General features: G+C 47.8%; 1 long non-coding RNA gene across 1 annotated transcript; it reads right to left on the reverse strand.

Annotated features, from left to right (window-relative positions):
- Positions 1 to 369: 369 nt before the first annotated feature.
- On the reverse strand, positions 370 to 1,365 carry LOC122385550. The gene is made up of 3 exons (XR_006257214.1): positions 1,165 to 1,365; positions 787 to 880; positions 370 to 497 (listed from the first exon to the last, which is right to left on the reverse strand). It is a non-coding gene; the product is annotated as an uncharacterized LOC122385550 (long non-coding RNA).
- Between the last annotated feature and the right edge of the window lie 9,513 nt (positions 1,366 to 10,878).

Here is a 10,878-nt window from a genome sequence, read left to right on the forward strand (position 1 = left end):
TTCTTGAGGGGCGGCATCATCTGCTTGATGGGGCGGCTCCATCACAATGAGGGGCTATGTGGATGCCCAGAGGGGCGGCACCATTATATTGGTGGGTTCCTCTGACACTTCGAAGGGCGTCACTGACACTTTAAGGGGCGGCGCCAGCACTTTAAGGGGCGGCAGCATCATTTTGAGGGGCGCCACCGACTCGTTTGCGAGCAGCACCATCACATTCAGGGGCGCCACCGGCACTTTGAGGGCGGCACCATCACATTGAGGGGCGCCACCGATACTGAAAGGGGCGGCATCATCTTCTTGAGGGGCGGTATCATCACATTGAGGGGCTCCTCAGATGCTTAGAAGGGCGGCACCATTACATTGAGTGGGTCTACTAACAGATTTAGGGGCGGCACTGTCACATTGAGTTGCGGGATCATCACTTTCTGTTCGCACGCCGTTTGCAGAGACGGGGAGTTGTCGTCGAACGGGCTGTATTTACTGCCGTGGTGCCGTAACTGCACACGAACAAAAGAAAACATCTCAGTTTCGGTCATGTCCACCACATTCATGACGTCATACAATATTTCTATCATGAATCGTTACTTATCATACAAATACAATTTCCCTTTGTTTATATCTTATCTGACGCGTTTCAAATATATTGTTTACTAGGTAACTTTCGTATCTTATCTCGGAACACCTTTAAATACAAAAATGCAAACACTTTCAGTCGCAGTGACAAGTGATGATTGTATACAATTTCTTACAGATAATGGCAGTCTAAATCCCCAGTTCAGTTCATACCGACAAGTTTTGCCTCCCATGCGAAGTCTCAGCGTGCAAAACGGGTTCTTGGTCGCACCAACTTCGACCTCGTATAAGCGCCATTAGCACAACGCTGAAATGCACACAAAAGAGGAAAATATATCACAACTGTACCGATATACCATATCGTAATCGAATAAATAACACACAACTATCAGAATTATCGCTCAATATGCGTTTGTGGTCGATCGACAAGCTCAACAAAAAATTATCCACAAATTTGGCGCAGCGCCAGATTGCCTTCGCAGCATCGCCATTTCCTTTTATCATGTGAAGCTGCTTAATAATCAACACATATCGAAATGACACACTTACAAGCTACATACAAACCAATACCTGTATCGAAATATCACTCACCCGTTGATATTCTACATAAAAACAAACACAAAGGCACAGACCACTGACGAACCGGCCATTCGTCTGCATTCGTCCCCCACGTGAGCCGGCCGAGCGCCGCGCAGCGGCCGTGACCTTCACAAGGTTCGGCCTTCAGCCGGTTCTGAGTAGAGCTGCCGCTTTACAGAAACACGAGAGCGCCGGTGCGCCGACGAGGCGGCGCCAACACTTTCTATAGACGGCTGCTTCACTTTAAGAGGCGGCATTATCATTTCGGAGGCCAGCAGCATCACTATGAATGACGGCGCCTACTGTTAACGCCAGACCCCTTGAAACCCTAATTTTTCGCGATTGTTTTTTAATGCGCGGAAGAATTTCAACCATATTTAGGAAATAGCTGTTTCAAGACCTGCCGAAACTTTTTCTTCAAATACGTTTTGTTGTCACTTAAATGTTTGTGGCACTTGTCATTGACTCGTAATGTTAACTGTTTTTCCATACTGGATAGAGGCTTTCCTACGTCATATGACATTAGGCTCCGCCCACGGCTGCGGCATTGACCCGTGCCCATCAGCGACCTCTGTACAAACGACACCCCTGCCATCTGTAAAGGACTATGCATTTCGCTGACGCTTCACGTGCTATGTATCAATTGCAGCAGACGGTCAAGTAAATGTTAAGCTCTTGTTGACTCTCGTATATAGGACCAAGAGGCCATCACTCCTCAACCTACTATTCACACATGCTTCGAACAAACGTTAAAGATTCCTAACAAATACGATGCTCGATGTAGGATATATGTATGTTTGAAATACGAGCGAGCCTTATGATGTGAAGCGAAGGTAATTAATTAATTATTACGTTGTTCGATGGTTGCATAGCGATGTACAAATCAGCAACTACTTGATGACATCCGAAATCCCATTATCACATTAGTTATCTGCAACGCCATAGGCTTTAAATACCTACAGGTGAATATTTCCTAACCTTATGTCAGGTATATGCCATCTGCCCGTCATTTGCAGCTTATGAAAAATAAAACAAATATCAGCCGTCAGCGAACCTATCAGCATTGTACAGTATATCTAAAAAGTATGTCCCCTGGTTTGACTCTCCCACAGGAGACGAATCGGTAACTTGGCTGAATCCCAGTTGCGGCACCCGGCCGCCAGGGTCGCTACCGCGCGAGCGGCCTTGACCGCTCGCATGTCATTGGCAGTTCGGTCCCTCCCCATCTATACCGAGGTGGGGAGGGGAGAAGAGGGGAAGAGAGGGGAGGGAGCGGCTTTCGCTCGGCACTGGGCGATACCTGGCTGACCCCTCGCTCCCTCGCTGACCTTTGTCCTGCCCTCAGGCGAAGACCGACTTCCTGGCCTGTAGCGGCCCAGCGGAAAACCGAGCTCGCGGGGCGCGACTCCATTGGCCCAATCTTATAAATGGAATGCTGTCGTATTCACGGCATTAGATAATATTAATAGTGATACAAGCAGTGGATGTGGTAAAATACAGTCCAAAATAAACGAAAGCACACGATTCGTGCATAATGCGCCCTCCCATTCAAATAAGCCCGCCCACTTCGATAGATGGTGTAGTTTCTTAGGGCGTAAAAGATGCAAAACACTACCGATTTTTTTTTAGCTCGGCCACTGGGACCGACAATATACAATTGACTGAAATGCATGAAAACCATTTTGCATTTAGGTAATAGCCGTTTTCTGCACCCAAACTTTAGCCAGTGACACCCTGTCCATTCTAAAGCGTTTATAAGATTGGTCCCAACACCCGATTTTATATGAGGAAGTCGTTTAAAAAGCATCTTATTTCTAACGAATTTATTATTATGGCCACTTTTACAGGACGTCTATAGAGCTTTGACTTTCACATTTCTTCCTCGTTCAGGAGAAACGTTTTAACTCTCACCGGACCTTCAGGTTTTCTGAATACCGAGGGGACGTTGGGGGTTGGAAGTGAGGAAACAACCCCCTTCGCCGATTCGCTCCTAATTGAGCTAGAGCCTCACGAAAAAAACGATCGTGTGCGCCGTTACGAAATGCAGCGATTGGTCTCCGATTTAAGGACCAGGGTCAGCCAATGACTTCGGAGGTCAGGTCAAGTGGCCCAAGGCACAGGTTCGGTTTTTGGTAAATAACTTCGCTAAAAATGATCGCAGATCCGCGATTTTAGCAGCATCGTGTTTGTCTAGCTCAGGCGTGTCGAATGGTATACTTTTTCTTCGGGTGAGATCAACTTAACCCTCGCCCGTATAGAGGGGGGGGGGGGTCGAACGGACCCCTCCCTCGGTTTTTCGCGAATAACTCGCGTAAAAAGCGGCCGATCGCGACGAAACTTTCAGTACCCTCGCGTTAATCAATTTTACACCCACCCTGAAATTGTCATGACCCTGACCTTAATGACCTTTGACCTGCAACCTACTTTTCGAGACCATGTTTGGCCGGAATCGCGATTCGGCGTATGTCGGCTCGCATTAGCGGCGCGTTTGCAGTCTTTTCGTGGTTTTAAGCGTTCAAACATGGGATATGATCTTCCTTCCATGTATTAGGGTGGGTGTCAAGGTCACCGGAAAGTCAGGTCAGGTCATTGACCTATGATGACCTCGGTTCACTTTTTCGAGTTTTACATGTTTCTAGGCCAGTTTTAGGAGCTGAATTCGAATTTAGCAGCCATATGAACATTTACGAAGTAGTTTTGGTGCCCTCGTAACATGTTGCGAAGCTGTCAGAGGCGGTTGCCACCTACTACGAATACCCTTACTGGTTGACCTGACCTGACCTGACCCGACCTGGCTTAAATGCATGAAGACATCATCTGTGATCAAAACTAACATGATATTCGTGATCAGCACCCTGAAAACCCCATAGCAGCCACGCTTTACGACTTTCTAACAGGTCCCGATTTCCCAGACTTTTGGGTCATTGACCTGACCTGGAAAGTCAACCGATGACCTAGCCCTCGCCCGTATTGGTGTTTTTCCAGCCGCGAACGTATAAGGGGGGGGGGGGTCCGTTGGACCCCCCCCTTGCCGTTTCGCCCCTGATCGAGCTAGAGCTTCGCGGAAAAAACGAGCGTGTTGCCCGTGACGAGAGGAAGCCGATGATACCCAATTTTAAGGTCCTAGGTCATTGGTTGACCTTGCAGGTCAGGTCAATGACCCCAAAGGCGGGAAAATCGGGACCTGTTAGAACGTCGTAAAGTGTGACTGCTATGGGGTTTTTCGGGGTGCTGATCACGAATATCATGTTAGTTTTGATCACAGATGATGTCTTCATGTATTTAGGCCAGTTCGGGTCAGGTCAGGTCAGGTCAACCAGTAAGGTATTCGTAGTAGGTGGCAACCGCCTCTGACAGCTTCGTAACATGTTACGAAGGCACCAAAACTACTTCGTAAATGTTCATATGGTTGCTAAATTCGAATTCAGCTCCAAAAACTGGCCTAGAAACATGTAAAACTCGAAAAAGTGAACCGAGGTCATCAAAGGTCAATGACCTGACTTGACCTTCAGGTGACCTTGACACCCACCCTAATGCATGGGGGCAACATGATATCACATGTTTGAACGCTTGAAACCACGAAAAGACTGCAAACGCGCGGCTAATGCGAGCCGACATACGCCGAATCGCGATTCCAGCCAAACATGGTCTCGAAAAGTAGGTCACAGGTCAAAGGTCATTTGGGTCAGGGTCATGAAATTTTCAGGGTAGGTGTAAAATTGTTGAACGCGAGGGTACTGAAAGTTTCGTCGCGATCGGCCGCTTATTACGCGAGTTATTCGCGAAAAACCATGGGGGGGGGTCCGTTCGACCCCCCCCCCTATACGGGCGAGGGCTAGGACCTTAAAATTGGGTATCATCGACTTCTCTCGTCACGGCCAACACGCTCGTTTTTTTCCGCGAAGCTCTAGCTCGATCAGGGGCGAAACGGCAAGGGGGGGGGGTTCCAACGGACCCTTATACGTTTGAGGCTGGAAAAACACCAATACGGGCGAGAGTTAAGGTGTTAACCTCGGGTCAAGGTCAGGTCACAGCCCGTCAGGTCACGAAGCTGGTCTAAGGAGGTCATGTTGCATATCAATCGATTCGGCAGGTCTTTTCATGTCCATTAGTGGCTTTATCGACTCGGTAGCTTTAGTTGATCGGGAGTTATTGACGAAAAACTGATAGCCTTAGTAACGTGATAAATGACGTCACGCAAGATCAACAAAGCAAAATTGAAGCATCAGACCTTGCAAGGAGCGCATGAAATCACGATTCCGTGTGCTTGAGAATTTGAGATAGTTGTATATCATTTCCGGACCAAACTAGCAATTTCCATATTCCCCTGACTTTTAATGGTGAGAGACTGACCTGATCTCAGGCGACCCCTCAGAAAATCCTAGATATACATTTATACAAGTTGTGAGACCTCTCGATCATACTATAAGATCCTGTAGGTAAGTTTCATCTCCCTATGAAAGCTCTGCACTGAGGGTGTTGCGAAGTTGGAACATTTTAGCAGAGTCCTAAAATGTTCATTTTAGGACAGTTTAGGACAGTTTCACACAGTTCATTTTAGGACTGCTCATTTATGACGTCATAGATCAGTGACCTGACTTGACTTAAAAATGCGGTTGGCGTAAAAAAATCCGACTTATCAAATCCCGACTAAAAAGAATCGACTTATAATCCGGTTAATCAAATCCCGACCATGTTTTTGCCTGGCCATTAACCCGCGCCCTGATGGGGGGGCCATTTTGGCCCCCCCTGTGGTTTTTCTTAAATAGCGAGAAAACGGCGGCGCGCAGCGCCGCCAAATTTTGGGTACCTTACCGGGCATCAATTTGACACCTTCACACAAAATTTCAAGTCACAGGTCACCTCAGGTCAGGAGTTATTGAGGTCAAACTGAGGTCATGTTCGAGCAAAATTGAGCAAAAAACATGACATCTTAAACGCTCACCAATTCTACAGTTAACAAGCAATTTTAAAGTTCTTTATGTGGTTGTGTAGAGAAAAGACGGCGCTACAAAACTGCTATCTCGGATTTTCAAAATTTTGGGATTTTGACCCCCAAAAATCAAAAAAATTGATTTTTTCAGAAAAACTCAAAAAATTTCCAAAAAGTTTTTGAATTTCGAAAAAAAACGGAATATGTGTGATAGTCCCTGCGCTCTTCGATATACATACCAAATTTTAGATCGATACCTCTTTTTTGGCCAAGTTATAGCGAAAAAAATGTTAAAAATTGATGACGTCAAATTTTTGAACTCAATTTTTAGCAATTCTAGACCTTTTAGCGCAAAACGGAGACCACCATTGAACTCCCCGTGACGAGCTGCATCGAATCGATACCCATTTTATGCAAAAATATCAACTTTGAAATTTGACCTAATTTGACCTGACCTTGACCTGACCTTGACCAAAACGTGACCTAAGCTGGCCCTTAAGTCTGTCTGACCCACATAATCGCATTTGTCATGTAAAATGGACCATAAAACATGTATCACACGACACTTTCATATTGTGACCCCCCAGTGACCTGACCTCTGTGACCTGACCTGGTATCAGTGACCTCAAATAGCAAAATATGTGTTTGAAGAACATTTCTCCATCGATGATTTTCAATGAAATGCATTTTACTCGATTTTACAACGCATTTCTTGAAATGCCTGTAAACGGTGAAAATTCGACCTTTGACCTGACCTGTGACGTCATCGGTTTGACCGAGGTCAATGAAATTGGGTCACAAGGTAGTTCCCCGCTGGGGCTATCCAACACCGTTTACCGCTTGTCGCTATGTTGCGTGGTTCTCGAGATCTGAGGGGGGGGGGCACATGGCCCCCTCCCCCATCAGACCGCGTTGCTCGGCAGAGCCCAACGGGGCGCGGGTTAATGTTCTAGCCTTACAGGTGATTGTTTGAACGCGGAAGATGCTGAATCTTGGTTAACCCCATACTTATCGTATGATAAAGAACGTCAGTGTTAGAAAGTTAATTAACAATTTTATTTAGGATAGTTTAATTCAAGTGGGTATAATCCGACTTGACAATTTACTAGGAGGGTTTTGCAGCGCTATTAGTTCGGCATTTAATTATAAATGATTGCTAATTTCGATCCGGATATCGTTATTCAATGCTGGCCTTTGCGTCCTCAGAAAAGTTGTTTATAGTCATGAAGGCTTGCATTGACCCATACTTTCCATTTTTCAGCACCATTATTCGCCATATGTTGACCAGATGTTTTGCTTCAGCTCTCCCCTGAATCCTTTGGCTTAGACCTGGCGTATCACCCGTGCATCGCAAGACGCACCTACCACACACAAGTTCATGATCCCCACGAACCCACATCAGCGTCCGTTCGCTTGGCGTGTGACCCCTTGACCTTGGGCCGCGACAACTGCCAGCTTGCTGGAGCACCCCTCCCTACATGCGCTACCCCGCCCGCTGCCATCCCTCCCCCCCCGGGGTCGTGTCACGAAGGTTCGGGCTTACGCTACTACCGGCCGCTGCGCAGCTGTCACCTAGCGCTTGGGAATGTGTGGTCTGGTGCGGATTCAGCCAACTACCGGCTCGCGACACCAGCGCCACGTAGTGGCGACGGTACATTCTTTTTAGACACACTGTACAAGCAATGCGCATTGAGCATTTATGGCTCCTCAGTCATCATGTCGCTCTTTGGGCACTGTCAGACAAGACGCTACGCACAACTCCGCCGGCTTTCGGCACCGCTCGACCGTCCCCGCTCCCCGCCACAGCGCGAGTACCGCGCGTCGGCCCGAAACCGCCGCAGGCCAAGACCAGGGGCGTAACTTTGTATACTTTTGGGGGGGGGGGCAGGTGCCCCCCAACTTTAAATTCTGCCACCCCAACATCCCGTTTGCCCCCCCCCCCCCCAACTTTGGTGGGCGCCCCTTGGCCCAAAAGGCGCCCTCACGGGCCAGGGTCGTAACCACGCTCAACAGATCGTGGTGAGAAAAAAACTGCAATAGGAGCGCCATCCCTCAGGGGGGGGGGGGGCGCCATGGCCTATGAGCTTGGGACGCTCTGAGGCCATGGAGCGCCTACATGCGAGAGAGGGGCGCCTATGAACTCCATATGGGTGCCTCAATGCAAAAGAGGGGCGCCTGTGATGGCAATAGGGGCGCCTGCATGCGAAAGAGGGGCACCCTATTGGTCTCTGAGGCCCTTAGGGGTGCCTCTTAGACCTATGATAGTATAGGGGCGACCACGTGCAAAAGGGGCGCCAAGGAAGGCCATAGTGGCGCCCCCATACGAAAGAGGGGCGACTGCATCATGTATGCCAAATAGGGATGCCTTTGAGGCCCATTTTAGAAAGAGGACCTCAAAGGAGCGCCTCAATGGGAAAAAGGGGCGCCGGTGAGGTCTATAGGGGCGCCTCTGTTAGCCATATGGGCCGTTACATGCGAAAGAGGGGCACCTATGAGGCTTAATGGGGCGCCTCCATGCAAAAAGGGTAGGTCGTTTGTGTAAAGTTTTTGAGGGACGGTATGCCGTTTGCGGCAAATAAATACTTAGCTAAGTAGCGTGCCCCATTCGTTAACATGCGCCCCTCAAGCCAAAGTTGGTGCCCCTCTGACTACACTTACGTCTTAAATCATCCCTTTTGCTAATAATGGCGACCCTCGCACCACAGAGTGGCGCCCTTCCGTGTATCAATGCGACCATTGAGGTAGTTGAAGTGCCCCTCTGACAAGTACCTTATGCCATCATCCTTGCTAGAATAGCGCCCCCAGTCCGCAGGCTGCCGATTGGCTCCTGAAGGCGCCCTCGTGCCAGTTTTGGTGCCCCTCTGCACTGAGTAATGAAATGTATGTGGCACTCGCACAGTGAGGCGCCTACCGATTTTAAGAGCGCTACTCGAGTCATAACCATCGCCCCTCTACGTATACCTAGAGGGGCCTGGATGCCATATAACACACTATAATGTGTTATGGCATCCCTGCTGCTAAAAGGGCACACTTGCTATAAGGCTAGCGCCTCAACGGCTCATACAAGCACTCTGCAAGCCAAAGTTAGCGCCCTTCTGACTTATATCATTTCTTTTGCAAAGTAGGGGAGAGTGGGGTAATTTGGCCGGTGGTGTAAATTGGCCGCCCCCACCTGTACGAAAGCTGATAAAAGTGAATGAAATAACTTTAGTCTCTATTCATTTGTCATCGGCAGAATTAACTCGAGAACAAATATCAAAACTTTCCCCCTCTTAGTTTTATTCAAAATTAATGAAAGGTGAATTACGTTAGAAAATGGTAACTTTTACTTCCGTTTAAAAATTTGTATAACATGTAGTATTTGGGCTGTAAACGAATTAAAACATTATAGCGCCATTTTTGAGGGTGTTCAGCGGCTCCAAGAGCAATTTCATCTAGTTCTGTACAGCCATGACGACTTTATAGACAAAAAATTTCAGAATGGCAATGTGGGGTTATTTGGCCGGGACTAGCGGGGCAACTTGGCCGGTGCGCTCAGAGTCACTATGCTGGGACGGCCGAGTTGTCATGGTTAATTATACCATAAAGGACATAATTCATGACCAACTTTGACTACCTTGATGCCATATTTCCTATTGGACAGCTGTAAGGGCATGTGACGTCATCAAAGGTTACCTAACGCTTTTTTGCTAATAAATACTTACAGAAAAAAGATACAGCCGCGCAAATGGTCTCATTGTGTTCAGCTCGTCAAGGCGCATCGAATGATATACATGATGACCTTGAACTCACGTAACCTTGAGGTCAAGCGACCTGAGGTAACGAGACCTGAAGCCAACCTTGATCTTGACCTTGACCTCTCGAGGTCAACACATACATGTTTCGATGCGGAATGACGAGAGAATTACGATGGTGTTTTTTGTTTTGTCCTAACTTGATTACTTCAAAAGTTATTCGTAAAAAACTGTCATCGCATCTAGAGCCGCTATTTTGACTATTTTCGACCCCTGTGACGGGTGAGTCAACCTCCAAAATGCTTCAAATGCGTCGTAGGACACGCGTCATTGCTGAATGTGAAGCTGACTCGCCTATAACAAAAATCATGGCCTCAAACTAACACCGGCCAAATTGCCCCACACCCCCGGCCAAATAACCCTGCTAGTGGGGCAATTTGGCCGCTTTCCAGACCTTTGTAATCCGCCACAATTTCAATATCAGTAGTTACTTAATCATTTCAAGTTTACTGTCCAAGAAAGTAAAATGTATGCCACACCTGTCCGCGTTGAGAAAATGCAGAAATGTGTTGTCGATTTTTAGTTACATCGTTTTCTAAAAAAAAGCGGCCAAATTACCCCACTCTCCCCTACGACGTCGCCTCTCGTTGGACAGGGTGGCACTGGCGCCCCACCAGTTTATCGGCGCGCCTTTAGCCACATGAACCGCTCCTCTGGTCAATGCGGTCAATACCTAATGCCATCGCTGCAGCTAGAACGGCGCCCCTATTTCGGTGCTAGAACAGCGCCCCTCGAGGCTCTTTTGACGCCCTTCTTCAGTGCGTAATGACATTTACATATGTGGTGAAGAGCGGCGCCGCCGCCCTTGGCGCTGAGTGGCGCCCCACTATTTATTAATGCGCCCAGCTACAGTCTTTGAAATCGTCCCTCCGGGAAATGTGTTATTATCTTTGCGGTAAAACGGCACACTTAGCTAGTTGGAGAGCCTCATCGGTCAATAAAAGCGCCTCTCGAGCCAATCTCGACTATAATAGATATTAGGTAACCCCTTTGCCTAGT

The sequence above is a fragment of the Amphibalanus amphitrite genome, unplaced genomic scaffold (genome assembly GCF_019059575.1).
Source record: "Amphibalanus amphitrite isolate SeventyFive unplaced genomic scaffold, NRLGWU_Aamphi_draft 000222F_arrow, whole genome shotgun sequence".
In the NCBI taxonomy this organism is placed as follows: domain Eukaryota; kingdom Metazoa; phylum Arthropoda; class Thecostraca; order Balanomorpha; family Balanidae; genus Amphibalanus; species Amphibalanus amphitrite.